General features: G+C 40.2%; 1 long non-coding RNA gene across 1 annotated transcript in view; it reads right to left on the reverse strand.

The window, feature by feature from the left end:
- Positions 1–375: 375 nt before the first annotated feature.
- LOC142197002 (uncharacterized) overlaps positions 376–13,914 on the reverse strand; it is a 503,961-nt gene continuing 490,422 nt past the window's right edge. The window contains exons 2-3 of the long non-coding RNA XR_012715287.1: positions 6,218–6,361; positions 376–832 (exon numbers count right to left, since the gene is read on the reverse strand). This is a non-coding gene — a long non-coding RNA (uncharacterized LOC142197002). The remainder of the gene's footprint in view (positions 833–6,217; positions 6,362–13,914) is intronic.

Genomic DNA, 13,914 nt, shown 5'->3' on the forward strand with positions numbered 1-13,914 from the left:
TATCCTGTACTGTGACATCACTGTGTGTATTATCCTGTACTGTGACATCACTGTGTGTATTATCCTGTACTGTGACATCACTGTGTGTATTATCCTGTACTGTGACATCACTGTGTGTATTATCCTGTACTGTGACATCACTGTGTGTATTATCTCTGTACTGTGACATCACTGTGTGTATTATCTCTGTACTGTGACATCACTGTGTGTATTATCTCTGTACTGTGACATCACTGTGTGTATTATCCTGTACTGTGACATCACTATGTGTATTATCTCTGTACTGTGACATCACTGTGTGTATTATCTCTGTACTGTGACATCACTGTGTGTATTATCCCTGTACTGTGACATCACTGTGTGTATTATCCTGTACTGTGACATCACTGTGTGTATTATCTCTGTACTGTGACATCACTGTGTGTATTATCCCTGTACTGTGACATCACTGTGTGTATTATCCTGTACTGTGACATCACTGTGTGTATTATCCTATACTGTGACATCACTGTGTGTATTATCTCTGTACTGTGACATCACTGTGTGTATTATCTCTGTACTGTGACATCACTGTGTGCATTATCCCTGTACTGTGACATCACTGTGTGTATTATCCTGTACTGTGACATCACTGTATGTATTATCCTGTACTGTGACATCACTGTGTGTATTATCCTGTACTGTGACATCACTGTGTGTATTATCTCTGTACTGTGACATCACTGTGTGTATTATCCTGTACTGTGACATCACTGTGTGTATTATCCTGTACTGTGACATCACTGTGTGCATTATCCCTGTACTGTGACATCACTGTGTGTATTATCCTGTACTGTGACATCACTGTGTGTATTATCCTGTACTGTGACATCACTGTGTGTATTATCTCTGTACTGTGACATCACTGTGTGTATTATCCCTGTACTGTGACATCACTGTGTGTATTATCCTGTACTGTGACATCACTGTGTGTATTATCTCTGTACTGTGACATCACTGTGTGTATTATCCCTGTACTGTGACATCACTGTGTGTATAATCTCTGTACTGTGACATCACTGTGTGTATTATCTCTGTACTGTGACATGACTGTGTGTATTATCTCTGTACTGTGACATCACTGTGTGTATTATCTCTGTACTGTGATATCACTGTGTGTATTATCCTGTACTGTGACATCACTGTGTGTATTATCTCTGTACTGTGACATCACTGTGTGTATTATCCCTGTACTGTGACATCACTGTGTGTATTATCCCTGTACTGTGACATCACTGTGTGTATTATCTCTGTACTGTGACATCACTGTGTGTATTATCTCTGTACTGTGACATCACTGTGTGTATTATCCCTGTACTGTGACATCACTGTGTGTATTATCCCTATACTGTGACATCACTGTGTGTATTATCTCTGTACTGTGACATCACTGTGTGTATTATCTCTGTACTGTGACATCACTGTGTGTATTATCTCTGTACTGTGACATCACTGTGTGTATTATCTCTGTACTGTGACATCACTGTGTGTATTATCTCTGTACTGTGACATTACTGTGTGTATTATCCCTGTACTGTGACATCACTGTGTGTATTATCTCTGTACTGTGACATCACTGTGTGTATTATCTCTGTACTGTGACATCACTGTGTGTATTATCTCTGTACTGTGACAGCACTGTGTGTATTTTCTCTGTACTGTGACATCACTGTGTGTATTATCCCTGTACTGTGACATCACTGTGTGTATTATCTCTGTACTGTGACATCACTGTGTGTAGTATCCTGTACTGTGACATCACTGTGTGTATTATCCTGTACTGTGACATCACTGTGTGTATTATCCTGTACTGTGACATCACTGTGTGTATTATCCCTGTACTGTGACATCACTGTGTGTATTATCCCTGTACTGTGACATCACTGTGTGTATTATCTCTGTACTGTGACATCACTGTGTGTATTATCTCTGTACTGTGACATCACTGTGTGTATTATCCTGTACTGTGACATCACTGTGTGTATTATCCTGTACTGTGACAATCACTGTGTGTATTATCCCCTGTACTGTGACATCACTGTGTGTATTATCCCTGTACTGTGACATCACTGTGTGTATTATCCTGTACTGTGACATCACTGTGTGTATTATCTCTGTACTGTGACATCACTGTGTGTATTATCTCTGTACTGTGACATCACTGTGTGTATTATCTCTGTACTGTGACATCACTGTGTGTATTATCTCTGTACTGTGACTTCACTGTGTGTATTATCCTGTACTGTGACATCACTGTGTGTATTATCCTGTACTGTGACATCACTGTGTGTATTGTCCCTGTACTGTGACATCACTGTGTGTATTATCTCTGTACTGTGACTTCACTGTGTGTATTATCCTGTACTGTGACATCACTGTGTGTATTATCTCTGTACTGTGACATCACTGTGTGTATTATCTCTGTACTGTGACTTCACTGTGTGTATTATCCTGTACTGTGACATCACTGTGTGTATTATCCTGTACTGTGACATCACTGTGTGTATTATCCCTGTACTGTGACATCACTGTGTGTATTATCCTGTACTGTGACATCACTGTGTGTATTATCCTGTACTGTGACATCACTGTGTGTATTATCCTGTACTGTGACATCACTGTGTGTATTATCCTGTACTGTGACATCACTGTGTGTATTATCCTGTACTGTGACATCACTGTGTGTATTATCCTGTACTGTGACATCACTGTGTGTATTATCCTGTACTGTGACATCACTGTGTGTATTATCCTGTACTGTGACATCACTGTGTGTATTATCCTGTACTGTGACATCACTGTGTGTTTTATCCTGTACTGTGACATCACTGTGTGTATTATCCTGTACTGTGACATCACTGTGTGTATTATCCTGTACTGTGACATCACTGTGTGTATTATCCTGTACTGTGACATCACTGTGTGTATTATCCTGTACTGTGACATCACTGTGTGTATTATCCCTGTACTGTGACATCACTGTGTGTATTATCCCTGTACTGTGACATCACTGTGTGTATTATCCCTGTACTGTGACATCACTGTGTGTATTATCCTGTACTGTGACATCACTGTGTGTATTATCTCTGTACTGTGACATCACTGTGTGTATTATCTCTGTACTGTGACATCACTGTGTGTATTATCTCTGTACTGTGACATCACTGTGTGTATTATCCTGTACTGTGACATCACTGTGTGTATTATCTCTGTACTGTGACATCACTGTGTGTATTATCTCTGTACTGTGACATCACTGTGTGTATTATCCCTGTACTGTGACATCACTGTGTGTATTATCCCTGTACTGTGACATCACTGTGTGTATTATCTCTGTACTGTGACATCACTATGTGTATTATCCTCTGTACTGTGACATCACTGTGTGTATTATCCTGTACTGTGACATCACTGTGTGTATTATCCTATACTGTGACATCACTGTGTGTATTACCCTGTACTGTGACATCACTGTGTGTATTATCCTGTATTGTGACATCACTGTGTGTATTATCCAGTACTGTGACATCACTGTGTGTAATTATCCTGTACTGTGACATCACTGTGTGTATTATCCTCTACTGTGACATCACTGTGTGTATTATCCCTGTACTGTGACATCACTGTGTGTATTATCCCTGTACTGTGACATCACAGTGTGTATTATCCTGTACTGTGACATCACTGTGTGTATTATCCTGTACTGTGACATCACTGTGTGTATTATCTCTGTACTGTGACATCACTGTGTGTATTATCCTGTACTGTGACATCACTGTGTGTATTATCCTGTACTGTGACATCACTGTGTGTATTATCTCTGTACTGTGACATCACTGTGTGTATTATCCTGTACTGTGACATCACTGTGTGTACTATCCTGTACTGTGACATCACTGTGTGTATTATATCTGTACTGTGACATCACTGTGTGTATTATCCCTGTACTGTGACATCACTGTGTGTATTATCCCTGTACTGTGACATCACTGTGTGTATTATCTCTGTACTGTGACATCACTGTGTGTATTATATCTGTACTGTGACATCACTGTGTGTATTATCCCTGTACTGTGACATCACTGTGTGTATTATCCCTGTACTGTGACATCACTGTGTGTATTATCTCTGTACTGTGACATCACTGTGTGTATTATCTCTGTACTGTGACATCACTGTGTGTATTATCCTGTACTGTGACATCACTGTGTGTATTATCCTGTACTGTGACATCACTGTGTGTATTATCCCTGTACTGTGACATCACTGTGTGTATTATCCCTGTGCTGTGACATCACTGTGTGTATTATCCCTGTACTGTGACATCACTGTGTGTATTATCCTGTACTGTGACATCACTGTGTGTATTATCCTGTACTGTGACATCACTGTGTGTATTATCCTGTACTGTGGACATCACTGTGTGTATTATCCTGTACTGTGACATCACTGTGTGTATTATCCTGTACTGTGACATCACTGTGTGTATTATCCTGTACTGTGACATCTACTGTGTGTATTATCCTGTACTGTGACATCACTGTGTGTATTATCCTGTACTGTGACATCACTGTGTGTATTATCCTGTACTGTGACATCACTGTGTGTATTATCCTGTACTGTGACATCACTGTGTGTATTATCCCTGTACTGTGACATCACTGTGTGTATTATCCTGTACTGTGACATCACTGTGTGTATTATCCCTGTACTGTGACATCACTGTGTGTATTATCCTGTACTGTGACATCACTGTGTGTATTATCTCTGTACTGTGACATCACTGTGTGTATTATCCTGTACTGTGACATCACTGTGTGTATTATCTCTGTACTGTGACATCACTGTGTGTATTATCTCTGTACTGTGACATCACTGTGTGTATTATCCCTGTACTGTGACATCACTGTGTGTATTATCCTGTACTGTGACATCACTGTGTGTATTATCTCTGTACTGTGACATCACTGTGTGTATTATCCCTGTACTGTGACATCACTGTGTGTATTATCTCTGTACTGTGACATCACTATGTGTATTATCTCTGTACTGTGACATCACTGTGTGTATTATCCTGTACTGTGACATCACTGTGTGTATTATCCTATACTGTGACATCACTGTGTGTATTACCCTGTACTGTGACATCACTGTGTGTATTATCCTGTATTGTGACATCACTGTGTGTATTATCCTGTACTGTGACATCACTGTGTGTATTATCCTGTACTGTGACATCACTGTGTGTATTATCCTGTACTGTGACATCACTGTGTGTATTATCCCTGTACTGTGACATCACTGTGTGTATTATCCCTGTACTGTGACATCACAGTGTGTATTATCCTGTACTGTGACATCACTGTGTGTATTATCCTGTACTGTGACATCACTGTGTGTATTATCTCTGTACTGTGACATCACTGTGTGTATTATCCTGTACTGTGACATCACTGTGTGTATTATCCTGTACTGTGACATCACTGTGTGTATTATCTCTGTACTGTGACATCACTGTGTGTATTATCCTGTACTGTGACATCACTGTGTGTACTATCCTGTACTGTGACATCACTGTGTGTATTATATCTGTACTGTGACATCACTGTGTGTATTATCCCTGTACTGTGACATCACTGTGTGTATTATCCCTGTACTGTGACATCACTGTGTGTATTATCTCTGTACTGTGACATCACTGTGTGTATTATCTCTGTACTGTGACATCACTGTGTGTATTATCCTGTACTGTGACATCACTGTGTGTATTATCCTGTACTGTGACATCACTGTGTGTATTATCCCTGTACTGTGACATCACTGTGTGTATTATCCCTGTACTGTGACATCACTGTGTGTATTATCCTGTACTGTGACATCACTGTGTGTATTATCTCTGTACTGTGACATCACTGTGTGTATTATCTCTGTACTGTGACATCACTGTGTGTATTATCTCTGTACTGTGACATCACTGTGTGTATTATCTCTGTACTGTGACTTCACTGTGTGTATTATCCTGTACTGTGACATCACTGTGTGTATTATCCTGTACTGTGACATCACTGTGTGTATTATCTCTGTACTGTGACATCACTGTGTGTATTATCTCTGTACTGTGACTTCACTGTGTGTATTATCCTGTACTGTGACATCACTGTGTGTATTATCTCTGTACTGTGACATCACTGTGTGTATTATCTCTGTACTGTGACTTCACTGTGTGTATTATCTGTACTGTGACATCACTGTGTGTATTATCTGTACTGTGACATCACTGTGTGTATTATCCCTGTACTGTGACATCACTGTGTGTATTATCCTGTACTGTGACATCACTGTGTGTATTATCCTGTACTGTGACATCACTGTGTGTATTATCCTGTACTGTGACATCACTGTGTGTATTATCCTGTACTGTGACATCACTGTGTGTATTATCCTGTACTGTGACATCACTGTGTGTATTATCCTGTACTGTGACATCACTGTGTGTATTATCCTGTACTGTGACATCACTGTGTGTATTATCCTGTACTGTGACATCACTGTGTGTATTATCCTGTACTGTGACATCACTGTGTGTATTATCCTGTACTGTGACATCACTGTGTGTATTATCCCTGTACTGTGACATCACTGTGTGTATTATCCTGTACTGTGACATCACTGTGTGTATTATCCTGTACTGTGACATCACTGTGTGTATTATCCTGTACTGTGACATCACTGTGTGTATTATCCCTGTACTGTGACATCACTGTGTGCATTATCCCTGTACTGTGACATCACTGTGTGTATTATCCTGTACTGTGACATCACTGTGTGTATTATCTCTGTACTGTGACATCACTGTGTGTATTATCCTGTACTGTGACATCACTGTGTGTATTATCTCTGTACTGTGACATCACTGTGTGTATTATCTCTGTACTGTGACAGTCACTGTGTGTATTATCCCTGTACTGTGACATCACTGTGTGTATTATCCCTGTACTGTGACATCACTGTGTGTATTATCTCTGTACTGTGACATCACTATGTGTATTATCTCTGTACTGTGACATCACTGTGTGTATTATCCTGTACTGTGACATCACTGTGTGTATTATCCTATACTGTGACATCACTGTGTGTATTACCCTGTACTGTGACATCACTGTGTGTATTATCCTGTATTGTGACATCACTGTGTGTATTATCCAGTACTGTGACATCACTGTGTGTATTATCCTGTACTGTGACTCACTGTGTGTATTATCCTGTACTGTGACATCACTGTGTGTATTATCCCTGTACTGTGACATCACTGTGTGTATTATCCCTGTACTGTGACATCACAGTGTGTATTATCCTGTACTGTGACATCACTGTGTGTATTATCCTGTACTGTGACATCACTGTGTGTATTATCTCTGTACTGTGACATCACTGTGTGTATTATCCTGTACTGTGACATCACTGTGTGTATTATCCTGTACTGTGACATCACTGTGTGTATTATCTCTGTACTGTGACATCACTGTGTGTATTATCCTGTACTGTGACATCACTGTGTGTACTATCCTGTACTGTGACATCACTGTGTGTATTATATCTGTACTGTGACATCACTGTGTGTATTATCCCTGTACTGTGACATCACTGTGTGTATTATCTCTATACTGTGACATCACTGTGTGTATTATCTCTGTACTGTGACATCACTGTGTGCATTATCCCTGTACTGTGACATTACTGTGTGTATTATCCTGTACTGTGACATTACTGTGTGTATTATCTCTGTACTGTGACATCACTGTGTGTATTATCCCTGTACTGTGACATCACTGTGTGCATTATCCCTGTACTGTGACATCACTGTGTGTATTATCCCTGTACTGTGACATCACTGTGTGTATTATCCTGTACTGTGACATCACTGTGTGTATTATCCTGTACTGTGACATCACTGTGTGCATTATCCTGTACTGTGACATCACTGTGTGTATTATCCTGTACTGTGACATCACTGTGTGTATTATCCTGTACTGTGACATCACTGTGTGTATTATCCTGTACTGTGACATCACTGTGTGTATTATCCTGTACTGTGACATCACTGTGTGTATTATCCTGTACTGTGACATCACTGTGTGTATTATCCTGTACTGTGACATCACTGTGTGTATTATCCCTGTACTGTGACATCACTGTGTGTATTATCCCTGTACTGTGACATCACTGTGTGTATTATCCCTGTTACTGTGACATCACTGTGTGTATTATCCTGTACTGTGACATCACTGTGCGTATTATCCTGTACTGTGACATCACTGTGTGTATTATCCCTGTACTGTGACATCACTGTGCGTATTATCCTGTACTGTGACATCACTGTGTGTATTATCCCTGTACTGTGACATCACTGTGTGTATTATCCCTGTACTGTGACATCACTGTGTGTATTATCTCTGTACTGTGACATCACTGTGTGTATTATCCTGTACTGTGACATCACTGTGTGTATTATCCTGTACTGTGACATCACTGTGTGTATTATCCTGTACTGTGACATCACTGTGTGTATTATCCTGTACTGTGACATCACTGTGTGTATTATCCTGTACTGTGACATCACTGTGTGTATTATCCTGTACTGTGACATCACTGTGTGTATTATCCTGTACTGTGACATCACTGTGTGTATTATCCTGTACTGTGACATCACTGTGTGTATTATCCTGTACTGTGACATCACTGTGTGTATTATCCTGTACTGTGACATGACTGTGTGTATTATCCTGTACTGTGACATCACTGTGTGTATTATCTCTGTACTGTGACATCACTGTGTGGTATTATCTCTGTACTGTGACATCACTGTGTGTATTATCCCTGTACTGTGACATCACTGTGTGTATTATCCTGTACTGTGACATCACTGTGTGTATTATCCCTGTACTGTGACATCACTGTGTGTATTATCTCTGTACTGTGACATCACTGTGTGTAGTATCCTGTACTGTGACATCACTGTGTGTATATCCTGTACTGTGACATCACTGTGTGTATTATCCTGTACTGTGACATCACTGTGTGTATTATCCTGTACTGTGACATCACTGTGTGTATTATCTCTGTACTGTGACATCACTGTGTGTATTATCTCTGTACTGTGACATCACTGTGTGTATTATCCTGTACTGTGACATCACTGTGTGTATTATCTCTGTACTGTGACATCACTGTGTGTATTATCTCTGTACTGTGACATCACTGTGTGTATTATCCTGTACTGTGACATCACTGTGTGTATTATCTCTGTACTGTGACATCACTGTGTGTATTATCCTGTACTCTGACATCACTGTGTGTATTATCTCTGTACTGTGACATCACTGTGTGTATTATCCTGTACTGTGACATCACTGTGTGTATTATCCTGTACTGTGACATCACTGTGTGTATTATCTCTGTACTGTGACATCACTGTGTGTATTATCCCTGTACTGTGACATCACTGTGTGTATTATCCTGTACTGTGACATCACTGTGTGTATTATCCCTGTACTGTGACATCACTGTGTGTATTATCTCTGTACTGTGACATCACTGTGTGTAGTATCCTGTACTGTGACATCACTGTGTGTATTATCCTGTACTGTGACATCACTGTGTGTATTATCCTGTACTGTGACATCACTGTGTGTATTATCCTGTACTGTGACATCACTGTGTGTATTATCCCTGTACTGTGACATCACTGTGTGTATTATCCCTGTACTGTGACATCACAGTGTGTATTATCCTGTACTGTGACATCACTGTGTGTATTATTGTCCTGTGACATCACTGTGTGTATTATATCTGTACTGTGACATCACTGTGTGTATTATCTCTGTACTGTGACATCACTGTGTGTATTATCCCTGTACTGTGACATCACTGTGTGTATTATCCCTGTACTGTGACATCACTGTGTGTATTATCCCTGTACTGTGACATCACTGTGTGTATTATCTCTATACTGTGACATCACTGTGTGTATTATCTCTGTACTGTGACATCACTGTGTGCATTATCCCTGTACTGTGACATTACTGTGTGTATTATCCTGTACTGTGACATCACTGTGTGTATTATCCTGTACTGTGACATCACTGTGTGTATTATCCTGTACTGTGACATCACTGTGTGCATTATCCCTGTACTGTGACATCACTGTGTGTATTATCCTGTACTGTGACATCACTGTGTGTATTATCTCTGTACTGTGACATCACTGTGTGTATTATCCTGTACTGTGACATCACTGTGTGTACTATCCTGTACTGTGACTTCACTGTGTGTATTATATCTGTACTGTGACATCACTGTGTGTATTATCTCTGTACTGTGACATCACTGTGTGTATTATCCCTGTACTGTGACATCACTGTGTGCATTATCCCTGTACTGTGACATCACTGTGTGTATTATCCCTGTACTGTGACATCACTGTGTGTATTATCCTGTACTGTGACATCACTGTGTGTATTATCCTGTACTGTGACATCACTGTGTGCATTATCCTGTACTGTGACATCACTGTGTGTATTATCCTGTACTGTGACATCACTGTGTGTATTATCCTGTACTGTGACATCACTGTGTGTATTATCTCTGTACTGTGACATCACTGTGTGTATTATCCTGTACTGTGACATCACTGTGTGTATTATCCTGTACTGTGACATCACTGTGTGTATTATCCTGTACTGTGACATCACTGTGTGTATTATCCCTGTACTGTGACATCACTGTGTGTATTATCCCTGTACTGTGACATCACTGTGTGTATTATCCCTGTACTGTGACATCACTGTGTGTATTATCCTGTACTGTGACATCACTGTGCGTATTATCCTGTACTGTGACATCACTGTGTGTATTATCCCTGTACTGTGACATCACTGTGCGTATTATCCTGTACTGTGACATCACTGTGTGTATTATCCCTGTACTGTGACATCACTGTGTGTATTATCCCTGTACTGTGACATCACTGTGTGTATTATCTCTGTACTGTGACATCACTGTGTGTATTATCCTGTACTGTGACATCACTGTGTGTATTATCCTGTACTGTGACATCACTGTGTGTATTATCCTGTACTGTGACATCACTGTGTGTATTATCCTGTACTGTGACATCACTGTGTGTATTATCCTGTACTGTGACATCACTGTGTGTATTATCCCTGTACTGTGACATCACTGTGTGTATTATCCTGTACTGTGACATCACTGTGTGTATTATCCTGTACTGTGACATCACTGTGTGTATTATCCTGTACTGTGACATCACTGTGTGTATTATCCTGTACTGTGACATCACTGTGTGTATTATCCTGTACTGTGACATCACTGTGTGTATTATCTCTGTACTGTGACATCACTGTGTGTATTATCTCTGTACTGTGACATCACTGTGTGTATTATCCCTGTACTGTGACATCACTGTGTGTATTATCCTGTACTGTGACATCACTGTGTGTATTATCCCTGTACTGTGACATCACTGTGTGTATTATCTCTGTACTGTGACATCACTGTGTGTATTATCCTGTACTGTGACATCACTGTGTGTATTATCCTGTACTGTGACATCACTGTGTGTATTATCCTGTACTGTGACATCACTGTGTGTATTATCCTGTACTGTGACATCACTGTGTGTATTATCTCTGTACTGTGACATCACTGTGTGTATTATCTCTGTACTGTGACATCACTGTGTGTATTATCCTGTACTGTGACATCACTGTGTGTATTATCTCTGTACTGTGACATCACTGTGTGTATTATCTCTGTACTGTGACATCACTGTGTGTATTATCCTGTACTGTGACATCACTGTGTGTATTATCTCTGTACTGTGACATCACTGTGTGTATTATCCTGTACTCTGACATCACTGTGTGTATTATCTCTGTACTGTGACATCACTGTGTGTATTATCCTGTACTGTGACATCACTGTGTGTATTATCCTGTACTGTGACATCACTGTGTGTATTATCTCTGTACTGTGACATCACTGTGTGTATTATCTCTGTACTGTGACATCACTGTGTGTATTATCCCTGTACTGTGACATCACTGTGTGTATTATCTCTGTACTGTGACATCACTGTGTGTATTATCCTGTACTGTGACATCACTGTGTGTATTATCTCTGTACTGTGACATCACTGTGTGTATTATCTCTGTACTGTGACATCACTGTGTGTATTATCCTGTTCTGTGACATCACTGTGTGTATTATCCCTGTACTGTGACATCACTGTGTGTATTATCTCTGTACTGTGACATCACTGTGTGTATTATCTCTGTACTGTGACATCACTGTGTGTATTATCCCTGTACTGTGACATCACTGTGTGTATTATCTCTGTACTGTGACATCACTGTGTGTATTATCCTGTACTGTGACATCACTGTGTGTATTATCCTGTACTGTGACATCACTGTGTGTATTATCCCTGTACTGTGACATCACTGTGTGTATTATCCTGTACTGTGACATCACTGTGTGTATTATCCTGTACTGTGACATCACTGTGTGTATTATCCCTGTACTGTGACATCACTGTGTGTATTATCCTGTACTGTGACATCACTGTGTGTATTATCTCTGTACTGTGACATCACTGTGTGTATTATCCTGTACTGTGACATCACTGTGTGTATTATCCTGTACTGTGACATCACTGTGTGTATTATCCCTGTACTGTGACATCACTGTGTGTATTATCCTGTACTGTGACATCACTGTGTGTATTATCCTGTACTGTGACATCACTGTGTGTATTATCCTGTACTGTGACATCACTGTGTGTATTATCCTCTATTGTGACATCACTGTATTTTAGCAGCTAAATGTAGCCATGAGAATTACTATTCGCGGTCAGTACACTCATATTGAACTTTTTTTTTTTCTGGAATCACAGAACTTTCTGGATATATGATACAAATACAAATAATGCCGCACTATACATTGAATGGCCTCTTTATTAGAGACAATTGGCTCTTCCCTATATGATGGGCCATTCTCAATGCACTTGGGTGCCAAATCCTAAACTTGGCCACTGGCAGCCCCCTTTGCCATCGCTGACCAATGTTGTGGGACACATCTAGAGTCTCTGTAGTCCATGGTGATGTAGACTGCTCACAGTAGCATGAGCAATATGCACAAGCAACAAGTGGTCTGTTGAAAAACAGCTCCTGGGACATTTTGGAAAAATGGCCGTGCCACTGATTCCACCTCTAAATCAATGTAGCACCTAGTGTACCAAAAAATGATTGGAGGGGTCCAACTGCTGTACAATAACTGGAGGGGTCCAACCGCCATACAATGACTGTACATTAGGCCGCTCCACACCTTAATCGCAGAGGTAGGACTGGTGTGATGTTCCTTCTTGAAGACTCTTTGTTGAGTTTCTCAAATGGTCTTCAGACAAATCTCTGGGTATCAATGGCTATCTGAGATGTAAGTGAGACTTATTACCCCCATTTCTTCCTCCATTGGAGTCCTGCTGTATGCAATAGTAATCTTTCTAAGTGATGTCGTGAGGTCAATTAAACATATGTAGCTGGACGTCTGGCTCATAACACAATGTTGACATTGTGCTCCACCATAGGCTTGAGATTAGGGTTGAGCGATCGGGATTGGAAAAGATCGGATTCCGATTCAGTGATCGAACAAATTTTACGATCGGGATCAGCTGGAAAATGATTGGAAATCAGATTTTAAAAACGATCTTGAAATGTCAAGATCGGCTCAACCGTACTTGAGATGTGACATCCAATTTCACTCGCACTTTCACTAAAACGCCATTTTCCCAATCAGACA

This window comes from Leptodactylus fuscus, chromosome 3 (genome assembly GCF_031893055.1).
Source record: "Leptodactylus fuscus isolate aLepFus1 chromosome 3, aLepFus1.hap2, whole genome shotgun sequence".
NCBI classification, from domain to species: domain Eukaryota; kingdom Metazoa; phylum Chordata; class Amphibia; order Anura; family Leptodactylidae; genus Leptodactylus; species Leptodactylus fuscus.